Source organism: Protopterus annectens, chromosome 9.part0 (assembly GCF_019279795.1).
Source record: "Protopterus annectens isolate FY-2018-M chromosome 9.part0, PAN1.0, whole genome shotgun sequence".
Classification (NCBI taxonomy): Eukaryota; Metazoa; Chordata; order Ceratodontiformes; family Protopteridae; genus Protopterus; species Protopterus annectens.
The window spans coordinates 637,810,087-637,823,577 of NC_056743.1; the positions used below are offsets into that span (position 1 = coordinate 637,810,087).

General features: G+C 40.1%; 1 protein-coding gene across 1 annotated transcript in view; it reads right to left on the bottom strand.

The window, feature by feature from the left end:
* The window catches only part of SLC44A4 (solute carrier family 44 member 4), a 1,277,084-nt gene that overhangs the window by 663,899 nt on the left and 599,694 nt on the right, over positions 1-13,491 (bottom strand). The gene's annotated exons all lie outside the window — the stretch shown is intronic.

Here is a 13,491-nt window from a genome sequence, read left to right on the forward strand (position 1 = left end):
AACTGGATCTCTAACAGGAGGCCAAAGTAAGAAATTACCTCAAAGGAAGGCCTTGAACAATCTAAGGGAAGCTATAGAAGCGTGACTCTTCCCCTATGTTGAAGGAGAAAATTGCAGTTAACTGAAATTTAATAGTGGATTAGCTGGCACTACTTTAAAAAAGATGTACAAGGAAGTCAAAGACAGATAGAAGAGGGGCTGAAAAGAGATCAGTATTTTTCTCCACAGCCTAAAAAGAAAACCTTTTCCATTTACTTCTATAAACCTTCCTAGTAGAAGTTTTCTGAGAGAAAGACAATATGTGGACAGCTGGGGATGAAAACCCGGACTGTCAAGCCATCTTTGGAATTGGAGAAACCATGCGGTCAACTTGAGGGCTTGAATGTTCATGTGATGCAGCCCCAATGGGTGAGAAAGTAAATCTGGATCTGAGCCCACCACCCAAGATGGGCAAATTAGATGAGGCCAGAGGAATGGAAACCACACTTCAAGGCCAATAAAGGACTATGACGCTTACCGTGACCTTCATTCCTGATGCTTTCTGTAACAGCTTTGGAATCGGTGCAGACAGGGGAAAGGCAAAATGGAGACCCAAGTTTCACAGATGCATTTGAGGGTCCTGTGGTGACACCCCTCATGGGGAATTAGAATGAAGAACTATAGCAGTTGGTGTTGCGGGGAGAGGCAAAGAGATCACAACAAGGTTGGCACCAATGGCTGAAAATTCTCTGCATTACTAACGAGTTGAGGGACCAATCATGAGGAAGCAGGATGAATCTGCTCAAGTTGTTTGCCAATATATTGGGTTTCTCCTGAACACGCATTTAAATTAGGGAACGGCAAGAAGATATCATCCATTGCCACACTCTCATGACCTGTTGACACAAAGAATAAGATTGTTTTCCTCCCTGTTTGTTGATGTACCCGGTGACTGCCACATTCTCTGTCTGGATGGGAATCACACAAAGGGGAGAGAGTCTTGAAAGGACTACAGTGGTGGAAGGACTGCTTTCATCTCCAATATATTGATGTGAAGACTGACCTCTGTCTGAGACCATATGCCTTGGACTGTCTTTCCCAGATAATGTTCCCCCACCGCAGCTGAAATGCATCTCTAGTCACTGTTATTACAGGAAAGGGCAGAATGAATGGATGTCCCTGTGGAACATGTGGACACTCTAGCCACCAGTGGATGTGTGTTCTGCAAATTTTCACTAGAATCACTAGAAAGGATAAAGGTTGTTTTCTGACTCACCACTGAACTGCCAGGATCCACTGAAGAGAATGCATGTAGAATCTGGCCAGTGGTACTAATGTGATTGAAGCAGCCATGGAATCTAAAAAATGAAGCACTAGTCTCACAGGTGGCTTCTGGTTAGACAGAAGTTCTAGGCCTTGTTGGCAAAGACATGAGCTTCTTGGCGGAGGAAGCTTCATTCACGTCAATCTTGTATCCAAAGTTCCTCCGATGAACACCACAGACTGAACTGGTAATAAGCTGAATGTTTTACATTCACTGCGATTACTAAGTCTGTGCAGAGTTGGAGCAAGGAGCTCCTGGTTTGAATTAGTAGATCCCTGGTAGAGGCGATGATGAGCCAGTCATCCAGATGTGGGATTACTCAAACTCTGGAGTTGTAGATGAGATGCTACCACTACCATGCACTTGCTAAACACCCAGGGGGGGCTGTGGTAAGTCCAAAGGGCAGTGTTCTGAACTGGAAGTGACTGGCTCCCAGCTGGAAGCAAAGACACTTCCTGAAGCTCCTACTGAATATCTATTGAGTACATCCAGTCATCCTTCCTGAGCAAGGAAATAATGGACTGAACCATGACCATCTGGAATTTTCTTTGTTTTACAAATTTGTTTAATTGGCTTAGGTCCAATACTGCCCTTAGGTCTCCATTTTTCTTTAGCACTAGAAAAAAATCTTAATTTCATTTCTGGATCCTTTCTGGTCTGGCAGGACCTCTTGACTGACTCATTTTCATAGAAGCTTCCTTATTTCTTAATCAGCCACTTCCCTTTGAGGGGGTGAAACATCAGGAATTCTTTTCTGAGGTGATGGGATAGTATGAAAAGGTATGATGCAGTCTCTGGTTACAATCTTCTGCACCAATTTGTCTTGAGTGATGAGCATCCAAATTGTTAAATTCAGTGAGAAGTGCCCCCCAACTCCCTTGATAGTACAACAGTCAGGCAAATATTCATGAGTGCTGCAAAGGTTTCTCTGAGAAAGAACCCCTGAATCCTGGTTTTGTAGACCATCTCTGCCTCTTGGGCAATATCCATTATAAGAGTGTTTCCCTCTGCCATGGAAAGTGCTGTCTCCAGAAGTGTCCAACAAAAAACCCTAATGATTTCCGAAACCAAATCTTCTTACCTTCCTTCTGACTTCTGAAGAAAGTCCATTGAGGACTAAAGAATTTGATCCCTACAGCAGAAAGGGATTTGTCATCCTTCTCACTTCTTGACCTAATTTCTTTGACTTTAGGACCAAACAAGGTTGATCCACCATAAAGGTCATTCATGACGGATGTTTTGAAATGCTCTGCAAAATCACAAAGCTGCATCCAGGCATACCTCCTGATGGAAATGCCTGTACTTGCTGCTCTAGATGCACCTCTGTAGCATTAGAAATAAGGCACATATAGGCATTGGAAATGGATTGGAGGATATCCAACTATGAATCAATAGCTTTCCTTTGATCAAAAGGCAAGGACCCTGAGAAAAGATTTGATAATCTCTTTTGTCAAGTCTTTCTGGAAGCAAGTAACATGTACCAGGTAATTCAACACTCTCATCAAAAATGTAGGTGAGGTTTATACACACTTCCTGAATCTGCTAGGATCTGAGGCTGTCACTGGAGCTAAACCATCAGTTGTGGATGCTGCTAAGGAAAGAAAAGGATCTGAAGACTTCAGATCTGATTCAAGCCTATCAGAGTTGCTGATGGCATTCTGTATCTGAGACTCAGATGGCTCGGAGTGTGTCGGAGCCAACTTTGTAAGAAAACTTATCGGAGTCAAGGAGGAATGTAACCTTGGCTCTGATGCAGACCTAACTTGGGTTAGTGACAGATCAAAGGGCTCTGATTCAGGGAGACAGATTGGAGAAGGAACTAGTAAAGACTGAGGGGGAGAGACATTCCTGTCAGATCTGATAGTGGTTGTTACTGGGAGTACTCCTAGATGGATCCGGGTCTGAAGAAAATGCCTCATCATCATGTCCACATCAGCTTCAGTGAAGCTCAGAGTTGACCTAAGTGACAAAGGAAAAACCAGAAGGAGGAGGCTTGAATAGGTACCTTGGTCTATCCTATAAAATAGGAGACTAGAGCCTAGGAGTAATAGGCTCTGGTGAAAAGTTAGTTGGCATAACACATCAGAGTATTATCGGATGTGAAATAGCATTGGCTTCAAAGGTTTAGAGAGCTTCACTGAAGGGTCTGGAACTGACAAGGGCATCAAGAGTGGAGATCTTTTCTTAGTAGACTGACTTTTTTCGGTCTCCTTTTGTTTATCCTTCTTGTCTGCCTTTCTGGTGGAGGAAGATGATTAAGGGGAAGCAGCAGCCACTAACTTCCCTGAGGCTAAAGAAGGCTTTTCGCCTGGAGATGCCTGTAGGAGACCCTTCAGAATAAGTTTATTCTTCCTCTTCATGAATGTTCTTTGCCCAGATGCTTCATGAATGTTCTTTGCCCAGAGGCTTCACAAATTGAGAATGCCACCAGTAAGTTAGAAGTCTTCAACCAGTAGATGCACTTCTTATGTGCATCAAATTTGGGAGCATGTAAGTACAAGTAACACACCTCTTAAACCCAGACAGCATATTCAACATCCTGATCTCACAAAAAAAAAAAGCTATAAGAAGGAAAATTATCAAATATTAATATTATGTAAAAAGAGTTATATACATATATATTTTTAATATTTTTATCCTATAGTAAAAGATGAGTTAGAAAAAAGAAAAATCTGTTATAATAGAAAGAAATATTAGAAGCAAGTCAAAAAAGGGAGGGATAATCCATCTATACAAGAAATGCAAAAAGTAAAGTTTACTCATCTAAAATAAACTTCAACTGTTTTCTACAAAACTCTCCTGATCATCAAGCTCCACTGTAGGTCTTCAAGCAGCAAATGAGATCTGAGGTAGCTTGCTATGTTCACGGGGATTCTGGCTAGGGGGAGGAGCCTGAGTACCAGATCCAAAGCTTGGAAGTGGCTGTATCCAGATCCAAGATCAGAAACCCATCAGATGAGGAACGGATGGAAAAGAAAACATCATATCTGGATATTCTGAAGGAGTTGCTGAACTATTGAGAAAACTTCATTTGAAAGAGACCCTCATAAACCATGAAAGAATGCTAACAAACTTTTTTTTTTGTTGGCATTTTTTTACTCTGAGGTTCCCTCAGCATGCATGCTGTACGGACTAGGGGTAGGGAAAGTGATGCCATTAAATGACTACATTTTCTGGTTAACCCATGACCAGAGCTTTTACCACACACTGTGATCCTCACTGACCACAAAACTTTCAGCCATAATTCCCTGCTCAAAGACAGCTTACATCATGTTAAGCAGCTTGGGGCATCTTAGCTGTACCCCCCCCCAGCATGCTGATATCCAGGCTAGGTTAGAGAGGCAATGGGGAATGACTTTGAGCAAGTCTCCCTGTCCTGTGCCCATGTGTTTCACCTTCTCAGTCTAGCCTACTAGTCCAAATAATCTCTCAGAGCTCCAGCCTCAAGCATTGCTCCACTTAAGAGATGCCCAGCATGTTACCATCCCATTGTAGGATAGGAACACCTATCCTCCCTGTCTCACCATTAAACACTCAAGACACTGAGTGAACTTAGGTTGGAAAGGCTATAGTTTGGGCTTTATCTCTCTATGCCACCAATAAGGCTTAATTTGGATTAGCATAGTTTATCACTACATGCTTCTAGTAAAAAAAGGAGAGAGAATGAAGGTCAATTTCAAGACTAGTTTTGATAAATGTAGTGAAAGCAAGAGTCAGAATACGCAGGATCACCTCCATAAGCAGTCTCAACAAGCCTAGGTCAACAGTGCACTTATTTACAAGTGATTAAAGTAGTATGGATCATGACAGTGCCTTAGTGGGCACCAAGACACATGAGCAGTAAAAAATGGTTGCATAATCTCTGCTTATTAGATTGTCTGTGAATTGTCCGGTATGCTACTGACACTTCCACTTTCACCTTTATGGGTTCTGATTAGGAGGGAATAGTCAGCAATGTCAAAATTCTGCACCTGATCAATGATAATAGATCTTGACAGGACATTATTCATGAAGCACAGACTGTCAAGGATCTTTAAGAATGGTACTGTATTCCAACCCTATTTAAACTCATGTTATTAGTCAGACAAATAGCTAAATGTGTTCAGTATTGCTATACTTTAATTCTTATGCTAGGACAATGCACTCAGAGCACCTTCAGTGGTGTATGGCAATAAGGTGCGTGTAACACAACATTTAAGCCTTTACTCTCCCTCCAGTATTCCTAGAATCCCAAGACTGTGTACCTTATTGCCATATGTTTAACTCCCATTTACTCAAAAGATGTTTCTCTGGCTCTATTGAACTAAGCAAACAAAGATGAATACATCATTCTAAAGAGTTCCTTTAGCACTGGAATGAGTTGGTGTTTTATTTATCCTTGCATTTTCTTAAGAGTCTGGTCTGTATTCTGCTTTCTTCAGATAGTGATTTAAGCCCCCTCCAAAAAAAAGTCTTTCAATAAAAAATGATGGCCCAGTCTATGTTAAAAGGGAGTATAACAAGCCTTGCCTCCATTGTGTAGTCTTAAATTTGTTTATTATAATACAAGGATGAAGCTCTGGGATTTTTGCTACCCAGAGTATCATAAAAGGGCACTTATCACTAACATTTCATGTATGCACAGATGTGTTTTTTTTCTGATTTATAGATGATTAGCAAGTCAAAAAGTGACTGACTGCCTGTTCTGAAGGTGAAGCAGGTAGATATGAGAGTAGATGAGTGAGATTATGCCCCATAAATAACAGGTTCAAAGAATTACTGCTGTCACATGGCATGTAAATGCTGATGTCCACTAAAGGCAGAAGGTTATTTATATGAGTAAAAGGAGACAGAACGGATATGGAATCTTCCATTTTAGAGGCACTGACTAGATGAGGGAGAGATTAATATGGATTCTTATTGTTTTACCAGTATTATGGCAACTGAACCCACCGCATCATCTGAAAATAGTTTCTGACCCATTCAGAACCTCATGTAATGAGTAGAAGTATAAGAAGGCAAAGGAGTCTATATTTAGCAAGATTTCAGTGATGGCCATCATAATTGGACAGTATGAAAGTAGGCAAAATTCAAGTTCATCAAATTTGTTAAAAAGGCACTCAACAGTTACAAGGCCAATGATTAAATCTTGGAAGTCTTTCTTGGGGAGATTTAAAGGTGTATTATTACTGTAATCTGCCATCAAAAGGATACAACTAAATAGGTCTATTATGTCTACAGAGTTAGCTTGAACACAGCTACACAAGGAAAAAAAGACACTTGTTTGGGACTACAGAAAGGGCAGTATAATGGTTTTATAGTGTATCAATGTAACTTGACTGGGAATGTGAAAAGGGTACGAGGCTGAGAGCTTACTAAATGATACGCAGCTATGTTACAGATCAAATAGTTCAACAAAATTTTGTTCTGCAGTATGAAGAGTTTCAATAATTATTTGATAACAATTTGGGTTACTTGATAAAATTGGGACACAGTGGATAATGGTGGAGACAATTAAGTCACAGGAAGGAGAGTAATAGTAGTAAATAAACAGACGGCAGCAAAACAAAAAGGTATGAAAAAGTAAACCTGGCTGTGTGACAATTTATAGGTAGCAGTTAAAAGTAAGTATAAACATTAAAGAAAGACAAGCAATAGTAGTGCAACAGGGTTTATATCTATTATAATTAGTATCAATTATAATTAAACAATAAACAATGCTTGGGGAATGAATTAGGCATCATTTACTCACAATTGCTGGATTTTGTTCTTTTGCATTACCAGTTTTAAAGCTATTGTTCAGCATACCTGATCAGGTCACTTCACTATGAACCAGTTAGAAAATTTAGAAAGTAAGGAAGAAAAAGGCTTTGAACATTAGGTTTTACTCCCTTTGATTTCTCCACATCTTTTGGGTTTCTAATACCATGACAGAATGGACCCCATTCCTTAGTCAAAGTATGATTAAAGTTCATGAAATTAATATTGCTTCAGTCTTTGATGTCAGCCAGAAGTGCCCTTCCCAGCATCCACAATGTGCCCAGCAATGATGACTCCTGCAATTCATACAGAGTTACATGTACTGGTAACATCTAAATACGATTGTAGATTCTTTTTTATAAGAAATGTAGATATTCATATCGTAGTGTAGGCTTCAGTCATAATGGAAGCGCTTTTGTTAAGTGCTCGTTTACCTGATTTTAACGTTATTTGCAAGAGTGTATGCACATGCACATTTTTTAAATCACAACACATTTTTAATTCATGGCGATATTCAGTAGCATAGTTCATATGGGGGAGGTATTCATCATTTTGTCCATGTTTATTTAGCGGGCTGGTCTTATTCCACAAGGATTTTAAGAATTCATTACAGTAAACCTAACTGCTGATTGGATGAGAAACACAATCCATGGCAAATTTATGATTAAATATAACAGGTGTCTGAATAGTATTAACTGGCAGGGATAATAGCATCCAATGTGGCATGCTTGTTCTGGGAAAGCACCTGAGACTGTTAAGTTTAAAATGGTCAGTGAATAGCTAGGTAAGAACTGATCACTGATCTGCCAGCTGAGAAGAAGGGAGAAACCAGTCAAGGCCTTATCATAGGAAATTGATTGTTGCAGAGTTGAAGAATAAACTTACCTCAAACAGGATGGGCAAGTAGTTGGACAGAGATCACTGCTGGGATGATATAGAAGTAGGCAGGAGGGGATCACACCTGCCACCAGAGGGAGTAGAAAGGTGGGTCCAATCAGTATCTGGATGTAACAGGAGGTAGCTTTTTTTGACTGATCTCAGACATATTAGCAGAAGTCAAACAGCACCAATGGCTAACAGGATGGGCAAATCTGAAGCTTAGGTTCTCCTCTCAACAAGAAAATATATGGGTATTACTGGTCTTTGACTGTTACTGTCATGCATGGGTTTTTGGTGTGCACTGCTGGTTGTCAGACCAGGGAGGAGGGTACAGCAGGCTCTGCAAGATTAGTGTGGGACAAGGGGACAAGCACTGTTAGGACATGTGTCATGGGAGACAGCTGGGGGCTGATCACTGTTATGAATGTTTGCTGAGGTCTGTGGAGACTGAGCATACAAAAGGGTGGGCATGAGGTGTATACCACTTGTGGTAGTCAGTGGGAGCTCCAAGCAATGTCTATTTGGGAAAATGCACTACTGCTGGCAGGAGACATTGTATGTCAGCTTCTTAGGTGTGCTATGCGACATCCTCCAATGATAGACAATTTGTGTACCTTGTTTATGATCTGGACATTATGCTTGTTGATATTTTGATACTGAAGAAGTAGATGCTGGCCATCATTAAGACGTCTTAATTTTTATCTGAAAAACATTTCCTGGATCAAGCATTGCTTTCCATATTTGGAAAATTATTCATGCCTTTGTTTTAGCTTGCCTTAATTATTGCAATACTCACTACACTAGGTTATCATATGGTGATCTAGCTAACCTGCAGTGGATACACAGCAGCTACAATGTTACTGGGCATTCCAAGGATATGCCATATTACACCTGTGCTGTGGAACCTGTATTGGCTGTCAGTTGGCATTCCAAGGATATGCCATATTACACCTGTCCTGTGGAACCTGTATTGGATGTCAGTTGGCATTCCAAGGATATGCCATATTACACCTGTCCTGTGGAACCTGCATTGGCTGTCAGTTGGCATTCCAAGGACATGCCATATTACACCTGTCCTGTGGAACCTGTATTGGCTGTCAGTTGGCATTCCAAGGATATGCCATATTACACCTGTCCTGTGCAACCTGTATTGGCTGTCAGTTGCAGACAGATGTGTATTTGAAATTTCTATCCTCCCTTACAGTACTCTATGACCTAGGTCCTGCATACCTGAAGAAGATTCAAAAGTTATGGTCCTTTTAGGATGCTCAGATCATTAGGAGAGGGACTGATGACAGTTTAGGGAGGCTGGATGAAGACATATGGCAGTATTTTGCTTTGCATACCTTAATTTGGCCTTTTGGAATTGGCTACATGTCTTGATTAAGACATGCAAAGTGGAGTCTCGATTTAGGAGGTCTCTTTGTTAGGTGCAGATATTCTTCTTAGAAGTTGTTTTTTAATGTTTAAATAATGTCTTTATTTAAGTTAATATTTTATGGCTTGTGCATTTTTTTACTTGGACTTATTAAGCTGCACCTCAAAACTCAGTGACTTATTTTTATTAGGTCAAACATATGAGCTTTACTGATTTAAAGAATATTCCCTGGTAGGGAAGGCAATTTCATACATAGTATTCTTGTAGCCATTATGCATTCTCTAGCTGTGTATTCCCCTCCTAGGTCCTTTCTTCCTAGATGCACTCTGAACACTGAAATTATAACGTCATTATTACCATTTTTCCATTAATTTTTAATCTTTCTAACACATCCTTCTGTATCAACCATCGTGTAGGTGTTTATATCAGATGTATAGAGAGTTACTTCTGGAATTTCACTTGTAAAAACTTTAAATTGGAATGTCACTTATAAAAAACTTTAAATCATCACTTTCAGTAGTTAACTATGTGGTTCTGCAAACATTTTAATTGGGAAAAGACTCCATTTACTATTGCCCTCTATAACTAAAAAGTATACTACATCACTTTAATAAAACAATTTTTCAAAGAAGGGCAAGGAAGCATTTCTGATGTTACAAACAGTATTCACTTGTGGATATTAATAACCAGTGTCTATTTCATTCTCTTCCAGACCATGTAAGTCGCAAGTTTCTTCAGATAAGAGAACGCTTAAAAAGTATTTCACAACATGCCACTTTGATTTCAATTCAAATCTCATCTCCCAGAAAATGTTGGACCTCTCTGCACTACACATCACTAAACCATGCACTTGTCCACCATGGTCATCTGCAGCTGTCTTCATACCTTCTTAGCTGACTTTTAACTGAATATTGTTTTAGTTGTATTTAGGCATCTTTTCATAAGTAGGGGAAATCAAGGTGACTGCTAGTTATATAATACATAGTGACAGGTGGAATAAATAAAAGTTATGTATCTACCATAACAGACCTGGTTAAATCAAGTCCATCTCCATCCTCGTGAAATAAGTGGGAATGAAACCCAAGGCATTCCGTCAGCTCAGCATCTAAAACTTTCTTAGGCTATTATCCCCTACTCCTCCTGCCATAATACCACCTCTTCCTTTTCATTACTCAGGTAATAAGGCACAACAACTAAATAATACCCAGTAGGACAGTCTCAAGCTTATCTGTCTAGGTGGTCATCGTGGGAACACACCTCAGATCACATCCAGCTTGTAATGCCTTGCGAAAGTAGCTGTAGGTAGCTAAATATCATCTAAGAATGCATTTCTGAAAAAGGCCTGAGAGGTAACTACTACTGTGAGCATGCTGTAGGCATAGAGAACAATGGTTAAGCACATTTTTCAATCCCAAAATTTAATGCAGCCAGAAAACCACCTAGAAATAAACCTAAGCCATTTTCTCATTTAAAAATGTAGTCCAAACATTTGAGTCTGTCCTAACTGACTTGATTCTGTGCATGTAAAATGTGAACTGCTAGTGGACATCCATGCAGTATAAGCATTCTACTCTACTCTTGTAGAATAGCTAGAAAACAATACACACAGATTAACTGATTAAGGATTGTTTCAGTAGCTACCTTAGGAATAAAGACATAATTAGTCTGCAGTAACATTCTTTGTGAAAGACTAGATGAGGAGGTCTGACACAATGCTTATAATTCAGAAATTCATCTAGTAGTGTTATGGCAACTAGAAAAATGTCAAGGATATGCATTTCAAATCAGCCATAGAAGCCGGTTCAAAATAATGCAGCTACCTTTTCCAGAATTAAGTACAAATACCATGAAGGGATATGATCTTTAAATGGAAAACTGATCTGGAATATTGTGCATCATAAATGCCTTACAAAAGTTTCTAAAACAAGGAGGCATTAAGGGACCATTACTGTAAGTAAGATATGACAAAAAGATGCACTTTGGTAGAGGAATAACTTAGTCCTGCATCAGAAGTTTGAGAAATAGCAGACACATGAGACATAGAAAGCATACCCATTTACTTCTGTATGTTTTTTCTAGTTTGGGTCCTTGGCAGATATAAAGACCTGAATGACCGTGTTTGGAAATAGATACCCTGGAAGTTACTGGAACTGAAGTAGAAATGTGTCTAACCAAAGTGAGTGAAGAGGTGAGTGAAGCTTGTCAGATAAATGAGCAAACAAGCAAGGTTCTGAAGGGCATCAGGCAGAGGTATCACCAGAGGACAGAACTAAATCAGAGAAAATCACACTTGCCAAGGTCAGAATATGGTTATATAAATCACTTGCTTTGCCTGATTTTTTTCTGTATGATCTTTAGACTAAGGGCAAAACTATAGAGTCTTAGGGACCATTTTTGAATGACAACTATATCTGGGAATGTTGTGACAGAGATGGAATTAGAAAAGTTGATGCATTTGGTATTAGATGAAGGAAAAAAATAAGTCACAGCAACGCTTCATGTGACTGTCTGTGAATGTGACTGACTGGCTGATACAGCCCACTCTAATACTCTCATCACATCTCAAATGAACTCCTCCCTGCCTGTTTAGGTTCCGTACCATCATATATTGTAGGTATGGATGGCAATTGCACCCTAGGGTATGAAGCCTTGGTATATCTGTAGAGTGAGGAAGTTGACACTCATTTCCAAAGACCTAATGTGCAGTCTGGCCTCTATCTATGATCCTGCTCCTTAAACTGTCTACCTTTCTCCCCCAACCCTAGAGCAGAGGCGTAAACAGTGATAACTACAACAGGTGTTGGAAAATGAGAAGGGACACCAAGAGAAAGATTCAAAGTATGGAGACACCAATGTAAACGAATCTTGCATGCCCTGAACATTTTTATCTGAAAAGACACTGGATCTGATAATTCAGTCCACTGTACTTTGAAAGTTTAGTGAAAGACCCTCTTAGGAAACCTGGCATAACAAAACCTACAGACTGTTACTTTCATAAGAATTAGAACCCTAAAAAAGAGCTGTTTTGACAGACTGAGAATGATGCAAGTGGGACACTGCAGAAAAGTCAGTGCATCTAGAAACCAGTCATTCAGGTAAAGAAACAAATTGAACCCTTGCAGCCTCTGACATGTAACAACTATGGACATGCATTTGATAAACACCTTGGAGACTGAGGTGAGACCACATGGAACAGCTGTACATAACAATGAGTAGCTCCTGCCCAGAAGTGTAGAAACCTCCTGAATCCCCTGGGAATCTTTACAAGGATATGCGTCTTGGACGACCAAAGAGCATATTCATTTTCCTAGACTGCACCATGACAGTCTGGTCTGTTTCTACTGGAATACACTAAGTGAGGTCACTTAAATGTAAAATTGCCCAGAGGTCCTTGTCTTCTTTATAGGTAAGAATAATCCGAAGTAATAACCACAGCATTTCTTGTCTGCTGGGACCTTCTGGATTTTTTCTTGATTAGGTTTATCACCTCTCTTCTTCACATGATTGGGAGGGTCCAAATAATGGAAAATAGTGGAGCATGGGTGGGGTCTGGAAGGGAATGATATACCCACTGGTTACTACTGTTCAGATTTATTAATCCCGATTGATATCCAGACAACCACTCACTGCCTCCAGAGGGGGACAGCTGGACAATGTCTCTGGTATTCAACTACTGTCCCCAAAGGGATGATTGAAGTATCCCTGCTGCTGCCAATTATTCTTGCCTTGGGGAGCGTGTGTGTTCTGGAATTTCCACAGGCATATTGGCTTCTCCCAGGTTTCGGTTTGTCCTGTCCCTGTTGGCCATGCCAGAAGCACAACTGACAGTCTCTTCTGCAGCCTAGAGAAGGGGTATTGTAGAATCTGGAACTTTCTCTCAATAGCCATGAGGGTTCCCTCTTTTCCCGTGCTCTACAGCTTTTTTCTTAACTACTCTGAATAAGTCGGTCCAACAAAGAGAGCACTTAGGAAAGGTTATAAGGAGCAGGTAAGCATGACGGTGGACAGCTATGCCAACACCTGCTGTTCCAGCTGTACACTACAGTGAATTTTGTGACAAATCTATAATGTGACTGAATATGGAGGACATATCTGCTGACTGTGAGTGTAACATGGTTCTGAGGTCTCCACTTTGCAAATCTTCCACAGATTGGAATATCTCACCGACCTACTGCAGATGGAGTACAATATT